This window comes from Dromaius novaehollandiae, chromosome 4 (genome assembly GCF_036370855.1).
Source record: "Dromaius novaehollandiae isolate bDroNov1 chromosome 4, bDroNov1.hap1, whole genome shotgun sequence".
Lineage (NCBI taxonomy): Eukaryota > Metazoa > Chordata > Aves > Casuariiformes > Dromaiidae > Dromaius > Dromaius novaehollandiae.
Window position 1 is genome coordinate 42157716 of NC_088101.1, and position 11679 is coordinate 42169394.

Below are 11679 nucleotides of genomic sequence, written 5' to 3' on the forward strand. Positions count from 1 at the left end.
AGCCAAGAATTCTTATATTTGTGGAGTTCATCTTGGATTGTAATGAATGCTTAGTTCAAAACACAACACCATTTTCTACACAAGTTCAAGATGAAGCTTGACTGACATGCACAGCTAACATGGAAGTACTGTAATCTAACTGAAGTCGTTGTACAGGCAACACACCAGTTTCTGCAGCCACTGTTGTTAGTCCCTTGGTTCGTACTGACTTAAGCACACTTGACATCAATTGCATCAAGATGTGACGTTTTATAAGAAAAAAAAAACATTTAAAATGAAAAAAAATATTTTTAGGTATTTTCACAAACAAAAACTGGCTTTTAAATAAATTTGCTTCCATAATGGTTGAATATGACAAACAAGAAAAAAAAGAAAAAAAAGGAATTTAGACTGCGGGGAAGTGGAATATCAAAATAAGGCTTAAGACATCAATTCCATATTTTTCAAAGCCAAATATGTAATGCTGAGAAGAGAAAAAATAAATAATAATTAAAAGGTTCAAAACTTGTAATTTAATATTGTTATTAAAACTTTGCTGTATATCCTATTCTTTAACATTTGGTGTTAATATCAAATTACTTGGCAATGCTTGACATTTGAAATAAACTTTTTTCTATGGTTTTATTTGCAAGTGGTTCCATTAATTTTACTAGCTGCAGATGGGTTCTAAAGAGTCTTAAATCTAAAAGGACACTGTCAAGGTTGGATCAGTGTATTAGTTTTTGGCAGTGTCGCCATCCCCAGCGCATTTGAATCTGCTCAACTTTTTTTTCTATAGATGAGCCGAAGCTGTAATGTTAAAATACACATTTTGAACTCTAAAGATCAAGGATATTCTAGGTTAGAGTGGTACTTTGTACCAACTCATGGGAGTCAGATAGGTGCTGATTTGGAGTGCAGTTCTTCTTAACTCTGAAGTGCAGGGACTTATGATCCAAAGATTTGGTTCATATCTATCTCTACCTTTGTACAATTGTGTTCATAAGATATGTACAGAGAGAGAAGACTATCAGTAATAATTGATAAATGGCAAGCACTAAAAAAGTGTAAAATAATTTTTAAAAATATAAAACAAACACAGATCTCAAAATTGTTCCTTAAAGGAAGCAGTTTTCAAACTGTTAAAACCAGTTTGAAGCAGTATCTAGTAAGGTTCTTTGTTATGAAAAAATACCTTGACAATGTCTTTTTAAATTAAAAACAATAATAACTGAAATTAGCTATAAGTCTGTACTGATGAAATATAAGAGCTTACATGAAACTTAATCATTATGAATATTCTTTGCAATCTGAAGTTATCATACATTTTTAATTATATGTATTTAAAGACCATAGCTCTACTTACAAAGCAAAAAGGAATCCTAGGAGGGGTGCAAAAACATTAATTTAAATGCTAATGCAAAACAAACCAAGACATTATTTCTCTAGCTTTCCCTGTAGATAAAATACCATACATTTGGTTGAAAAGCTTCCATTTTTGTGCATTGTGTATGCAAAAAAGATATGCTATGCTTCATGCGATATCATTAATTCTCTTATTTCATTCTGGACTTAAATAAAATTTGAAATAAGACTTGCAGTTTTAGTTGGAATCCATCTCTTAGGCTTAAGTAAAATATTTACTGAACACCACAGGAGACGGAGCGTTTATCAAAAAGTTTAAATCCCTTCTCATGGTACAAGCTCTGAGCTTGTTTCTGCAAGCATGTGAGCACAGCATATGCTCTCACCGCTGTCAGTCTAAGAGATACATACAGTGTTTGCAATACCAGACAAACTTACCAGTAACTTCCCCATAATTGAACCAAATCATTTTTTGATGCGTCTGTTGAAGTAATCCATAGGTGTTCTGTGCATTACTCCCCATCAGGAATGTTGGGGAATGCATTCTGATTTTTGATGTTCAATGCTAGAATGACCAAACTAAAATAATATTCATATGGTAATCTAAACTTTTTGAAAAAGTAGAATTGCATTACTGTATACAGTGGAAAGCTATTTATTGTACCTCTGGGCTTATTCCTCTAAAAATTGTAGCGTAAAAAATCTTTGTCAAGCCTGAACTGATGTATATAACTGAAATAATGTAAAGTTATATTTTCATGTTTTTATACTTAACAACATGATGGGAATACATAATGTATGAGTATTTCAATTACAGATAATATTGATTGGATAATACACATCTCAGTTAAAAAGCAGTAACCATAGTTTAATATCCATGTTACAGTACATCAGTATATTGCTATATAAAGTATGTCTGTGTGCATTTAAGTGAAAAAGTAGTCAAGAGTGATGAAAGCTGTCCAAGGGTTTTTTATTCATTTTATATGAAAACTGTTATGGAGCAACCAAAATGTTTATGAACTAATCTTGTGTAAATTTCAAAATGTTCTTTACTGTAGCTTTTTGTTTACAGTACGGTATCTTATTTTCTGCTTTGTTAAATGAGTAATGGTACAAAGCTGGACATACACTTTCTAAGACATTAACATTCCCATTTTTCCATGTATACCTATATGACAGAAAATGCTTCTGATTTTATTTTTAAATCTAACACATGATGGCTTTTCTGGAGTGTTGTATAAACTTCAATCATACATAAAAAATCTTCTTAAAAAAGGCAAAAGACCCTTAATGTCTGTTTAGTATTATTGAAATCCGTTTTCTTATTCATTATAAATGTATTTTCATAAGGTTTTAGAAATAGAAAAACTGTTTGTCCCCCCAGACATGAAATTTCCTGAGTTTTGCAAGGAGAATATGAATTTTCCACAAAATTATATTGTCAGTCAAGTATAGATTTATTGTAGTTCGCGTTATCACTAAACAAAGTAATGTAACTTTCTTGCCAATAATATAATTGTATTTCTGGAATGTAACCCTCATGATCATGCTTATAATGGCAGTGTTGTGGGATGGTGTGCTTCTAAAGTTAAGTATCTATTCAATAACTCTACTGAAAAGCTATCAGATATTCCTTGGAACAGTAATTTTTAATTTCAACAGATTTTTAATGTGTTCAAACCAAGAAAAGGACCTGAGAAATGGCAAGTGTTTTAGGTATATATTAGTAGTATTGCTATTATAAATCTAGATCTATAACAAAGTGTTTGCTATAATAGCAAACAAATTGAGTTTGAAGAGATTTACAATATGAAAAGTTCAAATCTTTATTTTAAATGTGTAACATTTTAATAGAGTGTGTGTCTTGGGAACTTTCTCCTCTTTGGCTGATAGATGTGGGCAACATCTTTACACCAATTACAGTGCCTGCATAATTGTATTTTTAAAGTACAAATACATGATTTCAGCTATCCTTTTGTGCAACTGGGTATCTGAATATAGTGTAACTCTCTTGTTGTCACCAGCAAAATAGCATCAGGAGCAGCTGCGTACCGGGTGATATCTGCTACTCAGATATCAGGCTACTCAGATCTGTTTTACTGTACCAAAGTTTAGTGTTTATTAAGTAGTTTCATTTATCCTGGCACGACATCACAAAAATTTACTGAGAGAGACCTAGCAGGTCCAGATTATTTTAGGATTTCATATTATATCAAGCAGTCTGAATAAAATTTAGCAAATAACTTAACTGTGGGCTTAACTTTGAGGATTTTCCCTGGCATTAGTTTTTGCAGTTAATATACAGCACTACATATATGTGTAATGTGTAGAATGAGGGAATTGTATGCAACAATGGCACCTATGTGATGAATTTCATTTAATCTGTGCCTCCTGTTGCTTTTCCTGAAATATGGACAATAGTTCATTTCTGTTTTTACTACTCCTAATAGTCTAAACTATGGAGCTGCTTCAAATAGCTCCATTGTAAAAATATCATAAAGCTGTTCCTTTTTCTGCCCTTAATGCTATCCCTTCCTCTCTTCTCTCTCTTCCCCAAAAAGTAGACAGATAAACATGCCTGTGTCTAGTATCTAAGAGCCTATGGGAACTTCACGTGGTAACAGTTTCATAACAAAAGATTCTTAATTGATTCCTACTTGCATTTAGAAGGTATCAACTCCTTATACCTTGAAATGACTGTAATATTTGTAATAAGTCTTATTTTTAGAACTTTCCTTAATGTATTGACTGTTACATTGATGATTACAATTTCAGAGCAAGTTAGATTCATTTAGTTCTTTAACATATAATTTACTGAATCTTGATATTTGAAAAAAAGAAACCTTCTTTAAAAGAGGATTTCTGTAAACAGGAACCAAAAAGAATAGAACACTGTAAGATACAATAGAAGAGTTCTGAGAATTACAAATCTGACTTACCTTTGGCTTTGATGTTTATGGGTTTATGGGTCATGAGGCCTTACCACACTCCCTAATCTTAAAGTTAGGGCATATTACATGATGTGCTTTCTTTCTTTTCCTCTTGCTCCACCACATGCAGTTAGTTCTAATACATACTTTCTAGCTGGGTGGGCAGATAAAAATATAATTACTGTATATAATGCTAATTATAATTTTTTAATTGCTTCAGCAGTCATTCAAAATGTTTGTTATGGCTCATTGCATCTGGCCTCTGTGTTAAATAAAAGAAGCAGAGATGATAAATGTGGAAAAGGTATCTTAGGTCATCTAAGCCTGACCCTTAATTCAAGTGGCATCATCCACTGCACCATTCTCCCTTCTACATCTCTAATTGCTAATGAATATTAGGCTACCTCAGTAGACATCTCAGTGCTTACTTTACCTCAGTTTTGAGAAAATGCTTCCTTTATACCTAAAAGAAAAGCATTATCCCACTTAATCCCAAAAGAAAAAGGCTGGTAAACATTAGCATATAGACCAACCCCTTAAAATTGTTTTCTCTTGGTTCATATCTGGAATTGGGGGAATTGCTGCAAAGAATTGGGTTCCAAAGGTCCCATATGCTATGAACTACTCAGGACCTGGCTGCCTCCTTTGCTTGTTTTCATTCGCAGAAAGGAAGTACGTGGGCAAAGCTGAGATAGGAATTGGTGTGGCAGTTTCATATCATTCTTCTGTCCCCCTTAATCCTAAAAGGCAAAGCAACATCCAGAAGAGACATCAAAGAAGGTCTATCCCTGTTTCCTAAGGGTAGAAAATAAACTCACGATTATTTTTTTCCATTTTAAAACCCACTGTCAATGTAATTTTGAAATGATAATTCTATCTTTTAATTTTTTAGTAAACGACTCTTAAAATTGGAAAATGAAATCTGTTTCCAGAGTCTCATACATGTGGTCGTTTCTTAAAAGGGGACTTCCCAGAGTCTTTCTGATGCGTGTTTTACTGAAGCACAAAGAGTATTTTGTTAAAAGCTATTTGGAGGCTTTTACTGACAACTTTTTATCCGGTTTTCAAGTTGTATTGTTATGGCCTGTCCTTCAGCACTGTGTTCTCTGAGTTAAGAAGAAAATGCAAGTAAAGAAGTCAAGTTATGTATCTTTTACTTACAGAGCTATCACTTAATAGTATGCTTACAAATAAGATAATATTTTTCTGCAATTGGTTTCCTTAAGAGTTTCACTTTAATTCACAGATATGTTTTGGGTTACCTGATACTGTAAATTGCTTCATGGAACTACTTTTTCCAGTTTTGAAAGATTTATATACTTTTTACGGTGTCACAGTGACTAAAAATACAATAATGTAAACTACCTTCGTGGTTTTTACTTGGGTGATTGTTTTTATATTTGTTTTTACTAATTTCACAAAACTATTGGAAGAATATTTCCATAAATTTGGAGCTAAGTGACTTGTCAGCTGATAGGGGTTACTTTTAGTTAGAATTTATCATTCAGTTTCACCTACTATGTTCCAATTAATAAGCAGAGTCACTGGTATATGAAAATGAAGATGGTGGATTTTCCAGTATATATGTATGTATACATATATGTGCACATGCATGTATGGTAATGCAGTAGTTAAACTAGTGCTGACTTTGATAAGGCCAGGATTTCATACTCAAAAAAGATAACTACAGCAATAATTCATAGTAGCACTAGTAGTGAGAGGGAGACTCATAAGCATGTGCCTTATCACCATTAGTTTGAACAAATATGGAATTTTATTTTTCCATAAAATAGTATGATAGTCTCATAGGAGTCAATCACCAATGAATTCTATAACTTCATGATTGAGACCCTGCGATGGTCTTTGTTCTCATTTACAGGATTAAGTTCTACAGAATTTCTGTGAGAAAAATGAGGCTGTTCCACTCTACCTTTAACCTGCACAAACAGATCAAGTTACTTCTAAAAATGAAAGCTGTAGCGTGCACCATTGCCTCTCGCTTCTTTAGGAGGGATGATGGGGTTCATGTATATACATGTATATGTCTAATTTTTCAAATTAAAGTGTCTTACCTATCTAAAAATCAATACAATTGATCTGAGATGCTCAGGTTTAGTTACCTCTAGCACTACATGAAAAAATATAAAGAAAACTTTGTAAGCTATTGTTTGATTTTCTGAACCAAAATCTTGGAAGGAAGTTAATGCCTCCAGGACAAAATTCTGGGCATCCGCAGGGCTTGATACTACATCACGTTGTGCAATAATATATACTGTTACGGTGCTGTGGAAGAATTCTGTCCACATTTTATATTATTTTTAGTGGCATAGATAAACAAGTAGTTATAAGCTGTAGGCAATCACTTCCACAGTATAGGCTTGGCAGCCAGTTTGCAGACAATTGCTATGTATAGGCTGTATCTGTGGCATTACCATGTTGTTTAAATCTACACCTTCAAAATATAAAAATAAATCATGTCATATTTTTTCAAAAGCAATGTCTTCAGTGAGAACAGGATTTTACTCAACATTTTTTCTTCATCCTGATGGCTATTTATAGCTAAAGTACTTGTTTTCCACAGGAATATTTTAGCATAAATCTACTTGTTTTCCTTTCATTCTATGCTCTTTTTTATTCTAGAAGACCTAATTGTGTGATATTAATATGAATGTATTTTTCTGTAATATTATAGATCCACAGTTAGATCTGGGAGATGTTCATCAGTTCTGCTCTGTCTGTCATATAAGCTGCTTTTTATAGGAGATCTTAGTAGTTTTATACTTGTGATTTACTTTTTGATCTTTTATCACTTAGGAGAGATTTTAGCACATCAAGGAAAAAAATAACATTGCATGCACAGCCTGCTGTTTTGAGATGTTGCCTGAGTCGTACACAGTCATTCAGCTGTTGAATATATCCAGTGGCTCGCATCTCTTAAAGAATCTTTCTCAGACAACAGCAGGGTCAAAGATTGCTCTGAGGAGAGCAAGGTCGGGCACTTCGACTGGATCCTGCCTCGCTGAAGTCCAGGGAAGCTCTGCCCTTCTTTCTAACTGGAGCAGAAACAGGTCTGAACCTCCCAGTTGTTTGTATGCAGTCATGAAGATAGCTGCCCTGGGATCGCTGCCCTTGCACTAACGCTAGCAAAGTTTGAATTGTTAGCAAGCTCAAGATGCGAAAGCTCTTTCTTCTTTCTTAATATGATGCCGAAGGAAAGATCTGTCCCCTTCTTCCCTTATCAATGCTGTTTGAAAAGCTTTTTTCTTCAGTGAACTCCACCCATGTGTGTACTGCAAATTTAGAATGTAACTTTGAAAAATTGCATTAATATAAAATAATGTTATCTTTTCTCAGCATAGAGGAAACTCAACGTTTTCCCTCACTCCAGAAGATTAAGCACAGCCATCTTGGCTGGGTGAACAATTTTAGGGAGATTTTTCTCAAAGGGCAAAAGTGTCGCTCTTTTAAGAATATGAATTATAAACATCATATGTTTTCATTAAAGAAAACTTGTAAGCTCCCCCATAGACAAGATCATGAGAATATAAGTATTATTTGTTTGGGAAGATGCTAGCTCCTATTATACTGCTTTGTGGACAGTCTTTCTTTATGTATGTCACCCTATGCTATGTAAATCAGAGGTTCCTGGCTTGCTGGGTAATTTTTCTGCAGTATCAGTATAGCATCTGTATAATAATATATATACAAATAATGCCATAATGCTATTTATGAATTTTTAAAAGCATATCCTTTGATAATGTACACAAGCCTAAATTAGGAGTAGTACAAGCAATTGAAGTTACATTAGTGCAAAACACAATTTGAGAACAGCATCTGATCTACACTTTTCTTTTTTTCTTTTTTTTTCTTTTTAATATCTGTACTAAAACTGTGTATTGCTAGAGGCAGTAGGAACAGAAGAGTGAACGAAAGAAAGCACTAAGCAAACTTAATTGGGACTATGGATTGGGTTATAAAGCCGTGATTTGAAAATACGACATTGATTAGTAAATAGAATAGAACTTAAGTTCTCATTTAAGTTAGCTGACAGTGTGTCAGGAGATTTTGTGAAAGAGCTGAACTATTGAAATGTGTCATAATGAGTGAGGACACTGTATATAGCCCTTGGCATTAAACATGTAGACCTGTCCAACTTCCATGTATTAGCTTTTTTTGGCTATTTTGTGAGATTGTAATGGGCCAGGCTTCTCGCTTAGGTAAGTCTAGGTCCCATTCTGGCTGTGTACATCAAATCAATGTTAAAACAGGATAAACTCACGTTTCCTTTCAGTTGGCTTGCTTTGTATTTTAAAGTCAATGTTTCAACAACTGTCTAGGGTAATTATGCTCCTTTACTTTCTGTGCTGATAATATTCTCCAGGGTTTTTTAAAAAGCTTTTAGCTAAAACTGTTTAAAAGATTCTGTAAAAAGTGTTTACTGAGGGGAAATGTGGATTATCAGGCAAGCTAGTATTTTTTTAAGACACTATATTTTCTATTGAAAATATATGATACTTTATGTTATAGCAGATAAGAAAGATATGAGGAACTGTTGCCGGAGGATTTAGGTGAGATTTTGTTTGTTTTGCTTGCTCTGCAAAAATTTTTCAGTTTTTTACTTGTTTTGGTTTTGCTACGGCTTTTAGTAAAACAAAATACCCAGCTATCTCTCTGTAATCATGCTCTGCTATTGCATGCTCTGATCGCATTGGCTGACATCCGTGAAGCCGGATGGATCCCTTGGAGAATGTTCCCTTATTGGTGTAGATAGATGATAGAATAGCTCAGTGTAATAGATATTTTTAGATATTTCTGTCTGATTTCACTTCTATGTGGATATGACTGTTCATTTTTTTTTGTACCTTTTTATTTGTGCTACAGCTACGGACACGGAGATCAATGGCAAAAATGTAAATACATTATTTTTTAAAAGAATAGTGTAGAGTATTCGTGGAAAGGATCTCTGTTTGGAAAAAAATACCTTTCAAAAAACTGAGTTGCCTCTGAGCATCCTTCAGTGGAAGGAGATACTAAATGGTGAATTTTTTGTCCGGCAGTTGTCTTTTCCTGAGTAGTTAATCCTATTCTAAAGTTCAAAGGTCTTTGTACACAGATATTTTTGCAGGATCAAGCTCTAATTTACTGAATTCTGTATAAATATGTAAATGTTGGTATTGAACATGTGATGAAAGGCACAAAGAAAATTTGTTTAAGAAACAGGCTAGCATGGTATTTTTTTCCTTTCAGTAACTTCTTCAAACCTTGCAATCTTAGGGCTGTTTTTTTTTTTTTTTTAATTGGTACAAAATGAATATGAATTCATGTTCAGTGTCCTTCTAATGTGCCATTCCATCGCCATTACAAGTTACTATTCTTCCCCCTCTTTCAGAGTCTGAAACCTGACTTAGAAACAGGATAGTATTGTTACTTGATTTTAATGTGAATTTTTGTCTGTTTTTGTCTTTGTGTCTGAAACATCTTGCACACCGTTTTTCTTCCTCTTAGGAACAAAAAGATGATGCATGGAACGCTACAGGTGTATTTCTGAAACTCTCTGCAGATACTGTCATTTGTATGTATAGATGCTTGGCCATTTCTTGTCTTAATTCCTCTCAGATCTTTATGGCTGTTATGATTTAAATCATCCAGACTTTGTCTTTATGTCTTTATGTTGGAACCTGTTTTGTAACCAGATAACATTCCCTAGGTAGCCATTAACTAATGATTAACAATGCCATTGTGTAATACCTAGAGGCATATGCAGTGTTTTACAGAGAATTTAATACTTATAACACTCTAAAGTGAAGTCTTTAGCATCAAAGTTAGAACACTGAGAATAAAAGATTATAAATAAAGAAGGTGTAGGAGAAATAAAATATTGTGAGACATTGCAGGCTGGTTGTGTTGATGTGAACATATACTCTATTTGGTTTTGTGTTTAATATTAAGACTTGAATCTTTGATTCTGAATTTTCTTAATAAAAAAGTGGAGCATGGAATAAGATGTAGAAATACACATTGCAGTTTCCACCTGATGATACTATGTATTCCAACTAAAACAATTTTTGCTCTAATGCTGACAGCTGAGGGAAAAAAAGGTCTTTCTTGTGAGCATCTTATGCTATTGATTTTATTTAGAATAGTATTGCTTCTTCTTGGGATATTTCCTTCATTTCTTTTTGGATGCTTGTCCTTTAAGTTTCAGGGAGAAATGCAGCTGCAAACATAAAATGCTTATTTTGCAAGTGCCTGCAACTTCCTGAATCATTCTCTCTTTTGCCAAACAAGTGTTTTTATGTGTTTCTCCACTTTTCTGCTCTTCACTTAGGGAGGTAGTACATTTTGTTAGCAGCTGAGTTCTCAAATCAATTTTGGAACAATAAATCAAGCTCTAAAAATGGTACTTAGGTGTATGAAAATGAGCTCTTAAATTAGTTTCTTGGCATGACTGAGCTGGAAGCTTCTATATCCTCTGCAATAAGGATTGCCCTTTGTGTTGTTTTACGTGTGAGTGATGTTGTAAATGACAAGAAGGGAAACCATAAAATGAAACCTTTCCATGTTAAGAAGACCTTTCCAGTTCCATTTGTCTGTGTGCTCATGTTCAATCAGCCATGTAAAGTGTCTTTTTTCAGAAACATTAAATTGTAGTCAGGCCTGTACTTTCCATGTTTATTTGGAGACTTTATTAAATAAATTATGCAGCAAAATTCACTATGCATGGAGTTAATCTTTCTGTTGTTTCTTAAAGTTGATTCAGACTTTAGACCTGGTTTAATTTTGATGTTCTTTAGAAGAATCCTTGGTAGGAAATTATGAACAGCGTATTGCCCTACCTCTTGATGGGAGCTACTTACCCATCTATTTAAAAAAAAATTGCCTAGGGAAAAATGAGTTCAGCTGACGTGAAGCAAAAAGGAATTTCATGAACTCCTAAAACCAAGTCTTCTACTGCATTGTAATTTGTACCACATTCACCTCAAAAGTTCATCTACCATTATCTCTAAATGGGTAAAAATGATGTATTATTGCATTAACTTTTTACCTTGGGTTTACAATTTTTAGAGCTGCATAAAAGGCCTTAACCAAAGTGCCGATAGAACATTCTCAGATTTCATGAAAATGTACCTCCATGGTAATGGCTGGGCCATTACTTGGCACCAAATACAAATATTTGAATTTACAACTGAGAATAATAAGATATTTGAACTTGGAATCTTTCCTTTATCAGCCTATCTCCTTTTCTCTGCAGCTTCCATCAAAAGAATAGAAAAGATAATACTCCCTTTTTCTTATGCTGGCATAACAACTCTCTTCAGGCCTCAGACATGGCACATAAAAGCAGATCAGGCTGGTCAAAGCATCTGCATGGTTTTTACTATGAATTATCTTCCTATCTTTT

General features: G+C 33.8%; 1 protein-coding gene across 4 annotated transcripts in view; it reads left to right on the forward strand.

Moving 5' to 3' along the window:
- GRIA2 (glutamate ionotropic receptor AMPA type subunit 2) overlaps window positions 1-10991 on the forward strand; it is a 101924-nt gene extending 90933 nt beyond the window's left edge. For all 4 annotated transcript variants that reach the window (XM_026120209.2, XM_026120207.2, XM_026120206.2 and 1 more), the window contains one exon: window positions 1-10991. This exon is cut by the window's left edge and continues 262 nt beyond it. The gene's annotated coding sequence lies outside the window, so the exon portion shown is untranslated.
- The last annotated feature ends 688 nt before the right edge of the window (window positions 10992-11679 follow it).